At 49.2% G+C, this 16,419-nt stretch overlaps 1 protein-coding gene across 5 annotated transcripts in view; it reads right to left on the bottom strand.

Annotated features, from left to right (window-relative positions):
- The window catches only part of DPF3 (double PHD fingers 3), a 211,065-nt gene that overhangs the window by 11,197 nt on the left and 183,449 nt on the right, over positions 1-16,419 (bottom strand). The window lies entirely within an intron of this gene.

The raw sequence follows: 16,419 nt of genomic DNA, 5'->3' as shown, positions 1-16,419 counted from the left end.
CTAATGCTCTCTGCACAAGCGCCCACCCCTGACATGCCCCCAATACGGTGCGTCGTGTCGCCTCGTTCATGGGAAGAATTATGTGCTTCCAACGAGGGACACTATTGCCACTCACTCACTGCTATCGAGTCAATTCCGACTTCCGGTGACCCTACAGGACAGGGTCAAACTGTCCCTGGTAGGTTTCCGAGACTGGAGCGCTTTACGGGAGTAGAAAGGGCCATCTTTCTTGCGCAGAGCAGCTGGTGGTTTCAAACCCCTAACCTGGTGGTTAGCAGCCCAGTGTGTAACCATTAGACCACTCTAGCTAGGGGCTATGAACTGCGGTTAGCTCCACCCACCCAGCATCCTCCATAGGCAAGTTCCAATCCCATGCCATCATGTGTCCTTGGCAAAGCCTTATCCCAAAAGGGTGCCCCTCCTTTCCACCGTGTCCAGTCTTCAGAGAGTGAGCTACATCACAGTCATTTGAGTCAAGTATTTTCAACTTGGACAACCCTTCAGATTTGGGGCTCTGAATGACAAAATCCCTCACGTCTGCTCTGCGGGTGGGCATGGCGGTGGAAATGACTTGTTGGATGGTCGGCAGGTAGCAAATAGCAGGGCGGAAGTATTGAGGACAGGGCTGATCTAAGACTTCTCAGGTGCCATTTCAATTAGAGACTGCCACAGCTCTTGAAGGAAAGAACCCTCTGGGTGAGGCCCGCAGGGGCCCTGGAGAGAAAGATGCTCAGCGTTAGAAGCCGGGATGACTCTTCACAGGCCTAAGAAGGGTCCTGACCAGAGCTGTTTCTTTTCCCAAACTCTTACAGAACGCCGGGAATGCTGGGATGGAGATGGAAGTGTAAATGACGTTTGAGATTCTAATGGTTGGCAGGGAAGTTTGAAGTCAAGACAGTGGGACGCGTCTAATCTGGCAAAGTTGACTTTGCCTAATGGCATCATCCTAGCCAGCTCATAATAATGCTTTATTAACAAGTCGTCTCCTTAGCACGTACAAGGCCTGGACCTTGTACTGGTTGGCGCCCCAGACAGAGAAAGGCATGGTGGTAAGGCAGACCACAGGTCCTTCCCGTCTGGCAAGAGAGCATCAATGAACACGTGGCACGCATATCCACCCACTTAGAACTAGGTGATAGGAGTCACATACGAAAACCATCGTTGGCAATTAAAATCAAACAAGAGGAAAGCCCAACCTAGTCTGCAGTGTCAAGAAAATTGTCCCGAGAACGAAATCTTTCTTTAAGCTGCTGCCTCAGGATGTGAAGGAGGTCACTGGGTGGAAGGGGACACTCTGAGGACTGAAGGCACTTGACAAACTGACAAGCAGGGCAAGGCCAGTGAGCAGAGGTGCCATTAGAGAGGAGGCTTGAGCCAGATCGCACAGACTCCCACCCCCCTTGTTTCAGGCCGTGTGACCTCAGTCACACCTGCAGGAATAAGAATATTTGTAAAGGAGGGTACTCTCCTAAGAGGGGCCTTTGAGGTGAAAGAGCAGGTTTGTATCTGGATTGTGGGGATGGTTGAGACGGCATCGCACGCTACACAAGTGTGCATATCAGACTGAGCAAATCTGGGTAAAGCCTGTGGATTGCATCCATGCCAATTGTCCGGTTTGGGTCAGATACCATAGTTCTGTGTGGTGTTACCAGTAAAGGTAGTGGGTATGGGTATACATTCTATATATCTTGTACTTTTAAAAAACCACAACTTTTTATTATAAGGTAAGTGAAGGTTTATAGGGTCGATCATAGTTCTACATTATTCAATAACCTACAGGCATTCTGATTCGTACTACAATCCCCTCAGCGTACGATTGCTCACTGCACAGCATCTCATGCTTCCTCTTTCTGTCCCGCTTCTTTGCTCGCCCTCTGAAGTTGGTACGTCTTTATGAATATGGCGAAATGAAAAGTTTCAAAAATTCAATTAAAAAGCACACCAAAATTGTAAATCTTTTTTTTTTAAGAGCTTTTGTTTAGGGAAACAATTGATTGGGGGCAACGAGGACCACCAAGATGTCAGATGGGAAATTTGTTAGAAGCTGGTGCAGCAATGAGGACAGAGATTTAGAAATGTCCGAGCTCTAACGGACAGAACTGGACGATTACTAGATGCTGCGAGTCCGGGAAAGAGAGCTGGCGGGACATCGTCCCCAGTTTGTCACCAGAGAAGCTGGGCGGATTGCAGTGACGCTCGCTCAGCTGAGGAAGGGTGTGGGGACCAAACGGAAGAAGAACCAAATCTATTGTGAACCTGTGGGACTCGGGGAAATCTGAGGGACTTCCTGACAGAGAGGTCAACTGGGTAGTTGAATGGGGCTCAAAAGAGAAGTCTGGGCTAGCAATGTCACTGTGAAGACTTGTGATAAATAGGTGGTATCTGAAGCCAGGAGAATTTATGAAACTGTGTAGGAAGCCACCACTCCCCTCTCCGTTTGTCATCCTGTGGTGGTCTGCATGTTGCTGTGGCGCTGCAAGCGAGACCACTGCTATGTCAAATACCAGCAGGGTCACCCATAGTGGACAGGTCTAGCAGAGCTTCCAGACTGAGACAGACTAGGAAGAAGAGGTGGCCCAGTCTGAGGAATTAGACACTAAAAAACCTTATAAATAGCAGTGGGACATTGTTTGACATATTCTTGGAAGATGAGAGCCTCAGGTTGGAAATCACCTAAACCATGACTCGGAAAGAGGTGCCTCTTCCAAGTAGAGGTGCCCTGAGTGAGGCGGCTGGGCAGTGCTTTCGGGACCTTCACTCGCTGATGGGCAGGATTCAAAAGGAGAAGAAATGGCTGCAAACATCCATTAATAAGTGAAATGTAGACATACGAAGTAGGCATCTAGGAAACCTGGAAGAATAAACATGAAATGGAACACATAACAATGGATATACTGGGCATTCGTGAGCTGACTGGACTGGTACTGGCCACTTTGAAAATGACAATCATATGGCTTATTATACTGAGAATGACCAATTCAAGAGGAATGGCACTGAGTCAAAAAGAGCATTTCAAGCCCTAACTTAGAGGCCAATGCTGTCTATGTATGCACATACACCTAAGGAAGACCAGTTAATATGACTATTATTCAAATTTATGCTCCAACCACTAAAGCCAATGATGAGGAAAATAAGTATTTCTACCAAGTTCTTCAGTCTGAAGTTGATCAAACAAGCCATCAATAGGCATCGATGTGATACAAAAAACAAAGAGGAAGTAGGATAAGTGATGTTCATCGAGGAGATTACAATGAATGAGATGAAATAATCTGTATATGAATTGTTGGATATAAAACTGATGATCTGCTCTGTAAAACTTCACCCAGTTTACCATAAAACATTTTAAAGGTTTTAAAAAATAAAAAATAAAAAAATAAAAACATTTTAAAGGTACATTGATAATTATTGGTGATTGGGATGTGAAAGTTGGAAACAAGGAAGCAGGATCAGTAGCTGGGAAATATGGGCTTGGCAACAGAAAGGCAGCTGGAACTGGCATGACAGGATTTTAAGACCAATTACTTGTTCGTTGTACATCATAGAATACATCAGTTACACCTGTGGAAAGAGATGATGGAGAAGCTCAATAATATAGTCAAGACAAGGCCATGGCCAAGTGTGGAACAGATCATCAATGGCTCATAGGCAGTTCAGGTTGAAGCTGAAGAAAACTGAAACAAGCCCCTGAGAACCATGACGGGGCTCTGAGTATGTCTCATCTGACGTGAGGGCCATCTGAAGAACAGGCTTGGTGCGTTAAACACTAATGACCCAGGACCAGGAAAGTTATGGGATGGCATGAAGAGCATCATACATGAGCTTTGAGAAACTCATCCATTTATGTGTCAAAAGAAAGAACTAGTAAAAGGAACAGAGTGACCAGAGAAGTGAGGGGGGAATTGGGTAAGTATGGGGTCACAGCGAGCAAAAGAAGAGATTCCAGGGAGGAAAAGATGATCCGTTTTCGGCTGCCACAGGTTCTTGAGTTTGTCAATGATCGGTACAGAACCTGAGGGAGGGGAGTGTTGATGGATGAGAGCAAAAGCCACCCTACTGGACTTGGGGTGGGGGGTGGGGAGGCGGGGGAAGGGAGCGGTGAGCAAACAACACCATAGACAGGGAACAACTAGGGAATTAAAAGCAACAGCGAGGAGGACCTATAGATCCTGGGGGTGTTGGAACAACAACAATCTAGCTGAGAGGAACTACTGAGAAGCAGAAGAAGGGCGAATGTGATGGTGGGGCGGGAGGAAGGTGAAAGGAAATGGGAAAGGTCTAGGAAGCAAACAGGGATAGAGGCATAACCATAGGTGTGTACATATGTAAATATATTAATTCATAAAAATAGAGATATTGGCCTATGTCCATATGTTTATATGGCAATACACTGAGGAAGTGGATGGACTTGGGACCTCTGCTCAAGCCCTCCCTCAACACAAGAACACTTTGTTTTAACAACCTGGCATTCTGTGATGCTCACCCTCCCAGCAAAATCGCTGAAGACAAAATGGGTGTGTAAGCAAATGTGGTGAAGAAAGCGGATGGTGTCCAACTATCAAAAGATATAGCATATGGTGTCTTAAAGGCTTGAAGTTAAACGAGTGGCCATCTAGCTCAGAAGCAACAAAGCCCACATGGAAGGAGCACACCAGCCTGTCGGATCACGAGGTATCGCCTGGATCAGGTAACAGGCATCAGAAGACCCCAAACAAACATATTGTTGATAATGAGGGGGATCAGAGCAGAGACCCCAAACCCATATGTAGACAATGAGACAGAAGGGTCACAGGAAGGGATGAATCAACCAGGGTGCAGTATAGCACCGATGAAACACACAATATTCCTCTGGTTCCTAGAGGCTTCCTCACCTCCCACTATCAGGACCCAATCCTGCTTTTCACTGCGAGCTAGACCGGAGCAGGAGCATGTACCCAGATATAGATCAGAGCTCATGACACACGGAATTGAGGTCAGATAAACCCCTCAGGAATAGAAATGGGAGAAGTGATACCAGGAGGGTAGGAGGGAGGTGGAGAGAAGGGGGGTGGGGAGAAACTGTGGGGGAAGGGAGACATGGGTCAGTGTAAAATATAAAAAGAATAATACATTGTGCAGCTAGGTGCTCCTGAGAGGCAAGGATGGGGAGATTTTGTCTCCTGCATTTTGGCCACCTTGTCAGGAGACCGGTCCCTGGAGAAGGGCGTCCTACTTGGGAAGGTTGAGGGGCAGTGACAAGGAGGAAGACCCTCAACAACATGGATCGATGCAGTGGCTGCGACCATGGGTGCAAACCTAAGAACCACTGTGAGGCTGGCGCACGGCCGGGCAGAGTTTCATGCAGTCGGACACAGGGTTGGTATGAGCTGAAACTGAGTTGAGGGCACCTCACCACCACCACCAGCTCTCACAGGCTCCAGCCTTTGGTAAAACGCAGTCTCCACTCTGGCTGCTGGACATGCTGGTACAGGAGGAAAATACTCCAAAACATCAAACCACCACCAGGTAGATTCTGACTCATAGAGACCCCATAGGACATGGAAATAAGAGGACAACTTCTCAGCCACAAAACGCCCAGTAGCCATCAGCAGGTGCAAAAACATGTCCCCAGAACAAAACTGGCCCCTCTGTACCACCACAGCAGGGACAAGCACATCTGATGCTAGTCTCCAAGGACAGGAACAATCATTTTCCAGCTAAAACTGCAAGAATAAGGCTTCTTATCTACCACGAACAACAAGAAGTACACCCTGTTAGACAAATGGAAAAGGTTCTAAGGAAAGTGGTAGAAGTCCATTTCAGGTCCCACTGTTAGAACGGAGTTTTTGCCCACAACGACATCCCAACACCCTTGGAAGGGAGTAGATGATACTGTCTTTCCAATACAAGGGTGGGAGAAGAAGAGGCACAGTGCTCTAACTCATCATCACTTACCACTTAACAGAGGCTTACCTCCATCCCCTTCGAAAGTTAAAAATCATTCCCCAATTGTACTTCCCTTGAAAGTGTAGGGTTTGTGCGCATGTGTGTGCTGGTGTTGCTTTCTGCCATCTCCGGTTTTCTTAAAGGAACACCTGCATTGCCATTTAAACAGCCATGTTGAGAAGACGCACTGACCCTTCCCAGAGCCCCGTGGGTGAGATGACTCAACAGGGCATTTATTCGATTCCAATGATCAAAGTGAATTTAGAAAGTGGCGTCGTGTGCATGATTCATCCCAACCGGTTCATTAACAACCAAGTCCTTCCTGCGCGTCCCTCTGAATGTGTTCCCTCAGGAGCGTTCAGAAGATCTCCTGCCACAGTTCGCTGGCCCGGCCTTGAACTTGATACGAAGCAGCAGTCCTCATCCAACCTTGGTGGTGCCGTGTGCCACGGAGCCCGTGCCAACTCAGAGCAACCCAGGTCTTTGCTCCCATGGAGGAGCTGATGGGTTTCAACCGCCAACCTTGTGGAGAGCAGCTGAGCACTTGACCACTGTGTGACCCTTCCAGCATTGCCCGAGCGTTTCAAACAGAAAGCACAACCAAGAGACTGGGTCCCAGAGGCCGAGCTGCTGAACAGCATTCTCAGGCCACGGGGATATGGCTTCAGGAGTTCTTTCAGTCAATGGGAACAGAAGGAAACCCAATCGAGAGGGGAGAAGATGGTCCCCGGGCGGGGAGAACCTGGCGGTGATGACGCTCCGGTGTACTGAGCTCCGTGACAAGAGAAGGCAGGAGTCTGGACGCAACGACGGCTTGAGTTACCACTTGAAGGACACGTCTCGTGCCCGACGGAAGGCCACCCATGCAGAGATGCTGGCAAAGGCCAAGGGATGGCCGTGGAAGTGCGTGGGGTGGGGTGGGACGCATACACAGAGAGACCCTGGCAAACCCAGGGCTGGTTCCACAGTCACAGCTGCCCACCTCCACACGGGCTTACCCACAATGCCCCCACGCCTGGATCTTCCCAACCTTGTAGGGAAGAAGATATCTGAATATACTTGACCGGCAAGCTCCAGCGGTGGCTGCGGCATAGAAGCCAACCTAAGTCATTATCCGCCTTGTGCGGGTTCAATCCAGGGAAAGAAACACAGTCCATTTCTAAGAGACTCTGGGCAACAAAAAAACATACAAATGGCTATGACATGCGTCTCTTCCATTATGAGTCTTATTAAAAGAGTTCTTTATTTTGTTATCCCCAATATTTAATTTGGACTAGACTAAGCCACATCCCTGATTAAATTAGAGCTCCAGGAAAGAAAATAATTTTTTTCTATTGCTAGGTAAGTGCTGAAAAACAGAAATAAAACAAATACAAATAACTGCCGAGAGATACACAGTCTATTATTTATTCATTGTGAAATTATAAACATCTAATTATATCTTATTACCTTATTTATCAATGTTGATTTCTTAACAACTAATTTCTTAGAAATGGAGAGCTTAAATGTGCATGGTTCTTAGGCAAGTTAGTGCAAGACTTCAATTGTAACCCTTGGTCTGATGCTTAGGTGGACCACAGTGATACTATACAAAATTCACAGCATCCATTCTCCTCTGAAATAGTACCAGGAGCAAACTTCCAGAGATGCTCATTAGAAACCAAGGTAGTTCCAATGCCTAAAAGTTCTCTAGATTCATAGAAACACTAAATGTCTAATATTTACATAGTGCAACAATGTGGAAGACGCTCTCGTTGTTACAGAATTGCTGTATGTTGTTGTATGATTGGATTACAATCAAATCCAAATTATCTATACTAAAGAATAATTGAAGGAGAGGAGGGAAAAAAATTACTAGCTTACTTGGGGAAGCCATCTCATTCGATGAGATCCATTCATTCTCATTCATCCTCTCCTCCCCAGTTCTTTCCATCCCACCTACCTGGCCAGGTAGAGGGACGGGCTCTGAGTCGCTCTGCGTCATCGGGAACAGAGCCGGTTCTGAGCAATCAAGAATCCAGCCTCATTTACATGCACATTACCATAAGTACATGAACCAGGCACTGCTTCTTGCTCGAGCCCTGCTCTGTAAGCCCTGTGCAGTAACAGGCAGGCTCGCTTTTTATCTGCCCTGGTGTTACTTTTAAACACATCTGTACATCGATGACCACAGTGGCCCTCCGGAGGTACCTGCACTCCCTTTCTTCCATCGTTTGGAACGTAACAGAGAGGACAACGTGGAGGAAGAGGGAGGGGATGACAAAGATCAGACAAACACAAACACGTTAAAAGTGCATGATGGTATGAGCTGGCTGCCTTTTGCTAGGGCAGCCTTCCTGTGCAGCAAGTTCAACTCCTCTTAGGCTCTGCTCCTCTGATCCTCCCCTAAGGCTGTCAAACTCAGTGGCACCCAGACACCACGGGGCACGCACACACGCATGCACACCACAGGATTCCTGCACTGATGTTATAAAGAATCATACAAGCACATTCAAGCAAGCACGAAGAACACTTTTAATGGGCTAGATGGCCATTCTCCAACGGCCCTAGACATTTTCTAAGTTTTCATGGTCAGGTGTGGTCCAAGGTAGAGTCCCCCTGACAGTAGACTGATACCTGTCTACAAACCCGTGGGCATGATGCAGTGGAATAACGGAAATGGGGCATCCTTGATCCGGATTTACATAACATAACCTGGCTGGCTCAGGTTGGGGCAACAGCACAGCACTAGAAAGATATTGACAGCCAAGTAATGGCCCCAGAGCTCCTAATTAGTCACTACAGCTGAGGACCGAGGATGATTTATTCATCTGGATTTGTTGAATAAATAAAGGTGGGAGGCCCTCTGCTAGGCACTAGGATGTAGCAGGGAGAAAAGAGGATCTCTCCACCCTCACACAGCAACTATCGCAATCGGAGAGTCATTACCGCCTCGGAGTCCTTGGGACAAATCGTCCCATCTGTGGGCACACCGTTATCCAGTGTGTCACAGAATTGGAATCGGACACCCATGAAGAGGTGACTCTGTCCCCATAAAGACAATGTCCAGAGATACTCTTGATACCAAACTGTCCATCTGGTTGCTGGGAGAAACAGGTCTTCAGAAGTTTGCCAGCTGAGACTGGGGAGCAAAGACAATGAAAGCAGCCAGGAAGCACTGCTAAAATGTATGTCATCTTTCTCATGTAAACCAGCCCAGTCCGAGCCTAACATTAACCTCATCACATGACCATGATAGAGAGCAGAAAGAAAGAAAATTTCCTTACGAGCCTAAAGCATCACTCATCAATCACACCTCCCACCCCCTTGTGGTAAGCTGGGACTGCGCAGATGGCTTGTCATGAATGTGCAGGCAGACAGAGCCCTTCGGTAGGGTTCATCCATGAGGAATATCAGATCTGGATCGAGTTGGTCTATGTGACAGTGGGAAGACACTGCCAGGCAGGGAGAAGGAGACAAGGGAAATCAATACGAACAGCTCAAATCGAGTCTCCTTTTAAACTTTTAGCAGGGATCATCGGCTGTGGGCAGCCATCTGATAAGGGATGCTTGCTCCGCAGGAGTATACACAGGCCAGCCTGCATCAGTGTCCTGTGCCCAACTTCAATGTCAGAGGCAGATCCTTGAGAAGCTATGCATTTCAGACCTCTCTGGACATCAGGACCCTCCCATCATGGACCCTGGCCAAAGGCTCTGGGTTTTCTTTAGCAAAATGGACCTCAAGAAGAAACTGCTGCTCCAACCATAGACCCTATCATGCCAGAGTTCTTGAAAGATCTTAGGATGTAATTGATGGGCACGTAGTAGAAAAGAGCGGTGATGAGTCCCTTCCCGATCATCTGTGATCCTCCACCTGCTAGACTTTTGGGAATTGGGAGGTGGATTCATGAGTAGTCTAAGTGCTCCTGGCTTGTCTCTGAGGTGTTATTTCAATCCCTATAATATCACATACAACTAAGCTAAGTCAACAGGGAGGGGAGTGGGGTGGTGGAAGAAAGATACTTTCTTGGTTTTCCATCATTTTTCAGCCCTAAAATGCTTGGGTGAAAATGACCTCACAGCATGCCTAGATCATTCAGAAATTTTTAGTGGTTTTAATCTTTTCTTTCCTTCTTATTTTTAGTCTAAGTTTGAGGATTCTTCTGGGTTTGAAATCTACTTTATTTGATCAGATTCTTATAGAAGAATAATTCCACTTCACTGGACCAAATTCATTGATCACTTCTTGTCGGGCGCTGTACTAAATGCTGCGGCTTTCAAGATAAATGAGACTGGGATCCACCCTAAGGAGTTCAAGTTTAGTGGGTTGTGATAGACAACGGTTAAGATTGCTCCATTGACCTTCCATCTCCTGGTGTTCTCATCCTACTGTTGGTCTCTCTCCTTGAGTATGGAACAGGCATATGGCAGAATGGATGGGACACCACTTCCAAACATTAGGTTATGAAAAGTTTGTGATTTTCTCCTGAGTGCTCCCTTTGTGTTTTATCATTTGCTTGCTCTTGAGGGAAGCAGCTGGCTGCTCTTTTGCATGATGTGCTGTGGGGAAGTCCACATGACACAGAATGAAAGGAGGCCTCTGTCCAACAGCCGAAGGTAAACGGAATCATAAGTGAGCTTGAAATCACATCCTCCCCCAGTCAGGTCTTCTGATGAAGCCACAACCATGGCGGCTAACAGTACTACAATCGCTTGAGTCTCGGAGCCAGCTGCGCCCTCCTAAGCCATGCCTGGACTCCTGGCCCACGTACACTGGGAGATCATAGATGCTTGTTATTTTAAGCTGCTATAGTTTAGGGTCATTCGTTACATGGCCAGTAGGCAAAGAGTCACTTTTAAAAAGAATGACTGTAATGCAATGGGTTAAGTGTCTTAGTAGAGATGTGAACAAAGTACTTACAGACGGGGTACCAATAAAAAATGTTATTTTTTATTGAGAGGAGAGAGCATCTGCGTTCTCTTGAAATGAAAAGAAAGGAGATTCAGAGTGAACTACTAGGCCTGAGCCTTCCAGGGAGCGGGAACACGAGGTGCATGTCGTGCCGGTCAAAGCAGAGTGGCACGGGAGAGCATGGGGTGGCAGATGCTGCTGCTGGGGTAGGGGGAGTTATGAGCAACCTCCTGTTCAAGTGTACGGATTTGAACTTGATTCTGTAAGCAGCGAGGAGTCCTCAGAGGCTTTTAAGCAGGGCTCCGATTTGCTCGTGGCCACATTTTAGAGAGATGATTCTGGTGGCCAAGAAGTCGATATGATGGGAGGCACGGGGCGGATGTACAGTTGGGAGGTGTTGCAATCTCCATTTGTTCACACAGTGATTATTGAGCACTCTGATGTGCCAGGCACCCACAATGCAGGCCCAACCTCCCACCCTGATGGAGCAGCAGCCCAGGGCAGGCCCAGTGCCAGTGGGGTGAACGGAGAAAGCGGGTGACAGCTCAGAGTGAGAACTGATCAACAGGGCTTTGTGTCACCTTGGCTACGAGTGTAAGGAAGAAAGACGAGTCAAAAGTTGCCTCCAAGTTCCTCGGTTGGGCTGCGGGACAATGATCGTCCTGTTAGCTGAGATGTGGGCGGTACAGTTGGGGAGAAGGATCGTCTGGACACGTGGCTTTTGTGGTACCGACCAGACATTCAGTGCAGGTGTCCAAAAAGCAGTAAGAGGATGAGAAAACAGGCCGCAGGCAAAAAAAAAAAAGAGGATCTTGTTGGGCTCATGGGTGGGGTCAGGGCAGGGGAGGCATCCCCGGGCATCAGGAGAGATGTAGTGAGAGTGTGGTCAGAAAAGGGGTGGAGAACCTGGGCAGAATCATTCAGAGTCCAAGAAAGAGCAGGGCGTGGCTCCCTCCCTCCAGGGAGATGGTCAGAGGAGTGGTGGAGCAAGGCACCTGTGATGCGAACGGCAGCCAGCTCCAGCAGCAGTGGGTCCTCCGAGCCCGCTGGGTGACCAGGATCACCACCTGGCAAGGAATTGATGTCCACATCAACTCAGACCACCACGGCACCTGCTCATCAGCCTTTGTCCGCAGGTCTCAAGCTTGGAAGCGCCAGGTCAACCTGTCTGGGGAGTGCTGCCTATTTCTAAGCCCGACTCAGGGGGAGCAATGGAGATCTGGGCTGTAGGTTCCATGGCCAAACGAGGATCGGCCAGCATCCATTTCTGACCTTCCTCCCAGGGATGCATCACATCTCCCTGGAAGCCATTTCCGTCCTTGTGAATGTCCAGTGAAGCTCCTCCTTCCTGGGTGTCCACACCCCACCCATGAAGCTGGAGCACACGGAACACAGAAGCTGGAGCTTGCTGGGGAACACGGGAGGGTGTGTGGTAGTAGTTGCTGCTGGCCGTGGACTTGATGTTAGACTCACAGCCGCCCTATGTACACCCAAATAGCGCCACCTCGGAGGGTTTTCTAGCTGTCCTGTGTGGGAGCATCAGCAGGTCTGCCTCCTGCGGAGCCGCATGGTACTTTCTCTTTTGCAGGCAGCTAAGCGTTTCATCACTGCCCCACCGGGATTCATGGTCAAGCAGTCACATGTAATCTCCTCAGGAGGGGGAGGGAGAGCCAGGAGGGAGATCAGGGCCCACAGCAGGGGTAACAGCACCACAGACTGTGAGAATCTAGTGGGAGAATGGAAGCCGCCACCAGGCAGCAACTCTGGTGTCCATGGCAGTGTTGTGTTTTTGTTTGTTGAAGCCCACAATCTCTTTGCAACGCCTTCGGAAGGTGCGACTTCTTCCTGTCCGCTCGAGGGTAGGCTGGGCTTCGTGGTTAACTTACAACAAAGAGAAGAGAAAGGGGTGTGACAGCTCTCTGGAAAGACCCCCGTGGCAGGGAACTGAGGGTGCCCTCACCCAACAGTCGGCAAACAATGGGGCTCCCCTCCCCGAGCCCACCAGGATGACACTGGGGGTTAGAAGAGACTCTTTCAGCCTGGACACAACTGTGGCCCCAGCCAACTTCTGACTACAGCCACATGAGAGCCCCTGAGCCCAAACCCCCAGCGATCCCATGCCCAGATTCCCCCGGGACGGGGTGAGGACAGAGATGGTCGGTGTCTCTAGCTGCTGTGTTTGGGGGTGAGTTGTTACACGGTGATGGATCACTAGTGCAAGGGCAAAGGGGAAAGAGTTGGGAGTCTGGTTAGCTGGTTCTAGACAACCAGAACCCTTGACAGGACATCTGCTTACGCAGAGTCGAGATTCCCAGGCTTGGCCAGGCCCAGCTGGACAACGAAGCGCAGAAGTGGGGTGTGGGAGTCCATGTGATTTTCTATCCTAATCTTTAACCTCCAGAAGCATGGGAACTGAGATGACAAAAAGAGAAACGGAGGTGTGAGCCCTCACCATCTGATGCAACAGGAGGGTGTTCACCCTGAGTCCCAGGGCCAGACCAGTTATTTGCCCAGGTGGCCTCACGGAAACACTGGCCATCAGAGGGCACCATCTCTGCCCCTGGTCTTGTCCTCTATTCCCGTCTCGCTCTCACGCTGCTCCACCTTCCTTCCACCTGTCTGAGCCGACCTCTCACCTCCGAAACAACTTCCCATTCAGGTTCCCTGACCCCAATCTTAGAAGGTCAAAGGCATCCCAGAAGTATGGCCAAACTGTTATGAGCCGACCAACCACCTACAAGCCACAGTATTTTGGTAAACAGAAGACAGTACTTGGATGGCCTATAATAATTGCTAAGAATCTAGAATAAGCATCTTGATATTCACTAATTTCATTTGATTACCTCCCCCCCTCGACCCCTACCCCAAGAATCCTGTGACATCAGCAAGACAGGTTTGAATATTTCGAATTTCCCAGCAAAGAAACTGCAACTCAAGCAGCGAGGCATGCAGCTAGGCTAGCACCAGGCCTCCCCTCTCGGCTCCTAGACTCTGCTTCACCCTGTTGTCTTTCACTGTCTTCCGCTCTGCGACGGCTGAGCGAGAGGCAGCAGCCCAATTTCAGGGCAGCTTCTTACCTTCAACTGTCAAGGGCAGCGGGCCTTCCCCTTTCATGCACAGGAAGTTTGTTCAGTGCTTCAGTGTCTTCTGTACCACCCATGATCGACGGCTGTCCCTGAAGGCCCCTTTGGGCCTCTGTGGCTCACACCTCTAACACAGTCCCTCAGGAAGCCGGCTTATTGGTAGGAGGGGGGACATCAAATCCGCGCCGTCTGGCAAGTTCTAACTGGAAAACCTGGGGAGAACCCCTCGGGAGCGGCCAGACCCACAACTCAAAGGGGCCCTCGCAGCTGCAGGGCGGTTTAGTGGCTCTGATGCCTGGGAAGCCCAACAGACACCCCCACACACACACAGCCTCATTCTTCACAGCTCTGAGAGGTCAGAGACTGGCATTTCCAGGGTGTCATTTCCTCCCCGCCACTGCCCCACCAGACCCACTCCGTCTCACCGGGCTTATGATTCCCACACAGAACCAGCTGTCCATACCCCTCCCCCCCCCAGGGCCACCCTGTGTGGACTGCCCAGCCCCAGCCCTTGCTGGGAAGCCCCTAAGAAGAGCTGCCTTGACATCGGCCCCAGACACGCCCATGACACGGTGGCATAGGCAAGGCAGGTGGACTCCTCACTCACCTTCCTCAGGAGAGCTCGGGGCACCAGGGCCTTTCTGACAGTCACCAGATTGTTCCACAGTCAAGATGCCCAGACCCCTACCCCACCCCAACAAAGGCTCACTCACTGCTTCTTATCCCACCCCACCCCCTCCACTCACCCCTCAGCATCCCTGGGTGACTCACTTAATTTCCAAATGGCAATGGCAGAATGGACAATGAGGATGATGTTGGTGACAGACTCTCACAGATGTCTCCAAGATCTGAGGGCACTGACGTCCTTCCACACCCTTCTTGAAAGGAGATACAAACCACACTGAGCTGACACTGCTCAAAGGAGAGACTGTCTCGAAGCTCCCAGGGAGCGCCTCAGAACCCGGCATCATCTGGTCCCACATGAGGTCAGCGGTCGCTTCAAACCCCCAGCACCGAGGCACTGCCGGGTCTACGCTCACCCTGCCCTCTTTGGTCACTCGGACCAACGGAGAGGCCATTTTCCACAGGCCAAATTTTCAGCTAAGATTAATCCAGCTATTTCCTCGCAATCAAGCAAACGTTTGCCCAACAAATTCATCAGCGAGAATTGATCTCGCCGTTTACTTAAGCGAAAGGAGTTGCTTTTACATGGGTTTTATCTTCTTCCTCTGGAGAAATTATAGAGTTTGGCATAGAATAAGAGAAGGCAAATCAATGACTCTTTCCAGTTACCAGCATCTGTCTTCGGATTAAATTGAAATGATGGCCTGAGACACGCAGTCTATTCCGTTTCTTCAGTACAAAAATGCCCATCAATAGCAGAGTCAACTGGACAGGCAAGTATCTGGAAGGGGGGCCTTTCCTGGCCCTTTGTGAACGTAGATGAGAATCTGCAACCGTTCCAAAGATTCGCAAAGCCCTTCAGGACAAATAGTTGTCTACTCCATTTCAGAACCAGGGAAATGCAAGCCCTGAATAGCCCTGAAAAGGTTCTGGCTCGCCAAAGGAATAAGTGTGAGAAAATTAAGAATGTATCACCAGAGAGCTTACTCCCCTACAAGGACAGCCTAATATGTAACAGGCATGCCACCATTCTACCCATATGCATGACAGACATCACTAATCAATTTAACACTCTTCCAGGATGCGTGGATGGGATCTCAGGATCCTCCTCCGTATAGCTCTCGAAGCGACCACTGCCGTCTATGAATTTACATGCAAGAATAACCCTGTCTGTGGGCTGTTGCTAAGTGCCTTGGAGCTGGTTCTGACTCCCGGCCACCTTGGGTATAGTAGAAGGAAACAGCGGCAGTCCTGCACCTCCCTCACCTGCATTTCCAGGTCTGAGTCCACTTGCTGCAGCCAACGTGCTCATCCGTGTTCTTGTCTTTTCCGCTGACCTGAACTAGATACTATTAAGCGTCAGGGGTTTAACGCCCTGTGTGAGGATTAAGGCAGTCCCTGAGTCCTAGGCGGCTGATCATTGGAATCACCTGGGATCTGGTGAAACTCCAGCTCCTTGGGCTGTATCTGCAACTTACCGTGTCAGAATCTCTCAGGGGAGGGGCCCAGGAATCTGTAGTTTCACTAGCTCTCCCAGTGACTCCAACCGGCTTTGGGCAGCCAGGTCCCAGGTGGGGCAAATAGTTCGAGCCAACAGGCTGGAGGTTTGGGCCCCCCAGGGGTGCCTAAGAGAAACCATCTAGTGATCTACTTCGAACAAAATCAGCCAGTTCGTTTTTTGTGTCTTTTTCTTGGTAAGAATTAAGTGTTTGAACCTCAATCCAGCTCCGGTGCACTCTTACCTCCTGTTTTCCTTTCTGAGATAGTTGTGACCCTGTATAAACAACTAGTACCTCAAACCAAATGGTAACTTTGTTGTCGTGGTTAGACTGACAGTCAGATACAAGGGAAGGGGGAGGGCTTCAAAAAGGATGAGGAAAATTCTCTTATCTTTTCGTT

The sequence above is a fragment of the Echinops telfairi genome, unplaced genomic scaffold, assembly GCF_000313985.2.
Source record: "Echinops telfairi isolate 266 unplaced genomic scaffold, ASM31398v2 ScPeMD7_18;HRSCAF=68, whole genome shotgun sequence".
Taxonomy (NCBI): Eukaryota; Metazoa; Chordata; class Mammalia; order Afrosoricida; family Tenrecidae; genus Echinops; species Echinops telfairi.
Note: the sequence above shows the minus strand (reverse complement) of the source record. Positions and strands in the feature narration are given on the sequence as shown.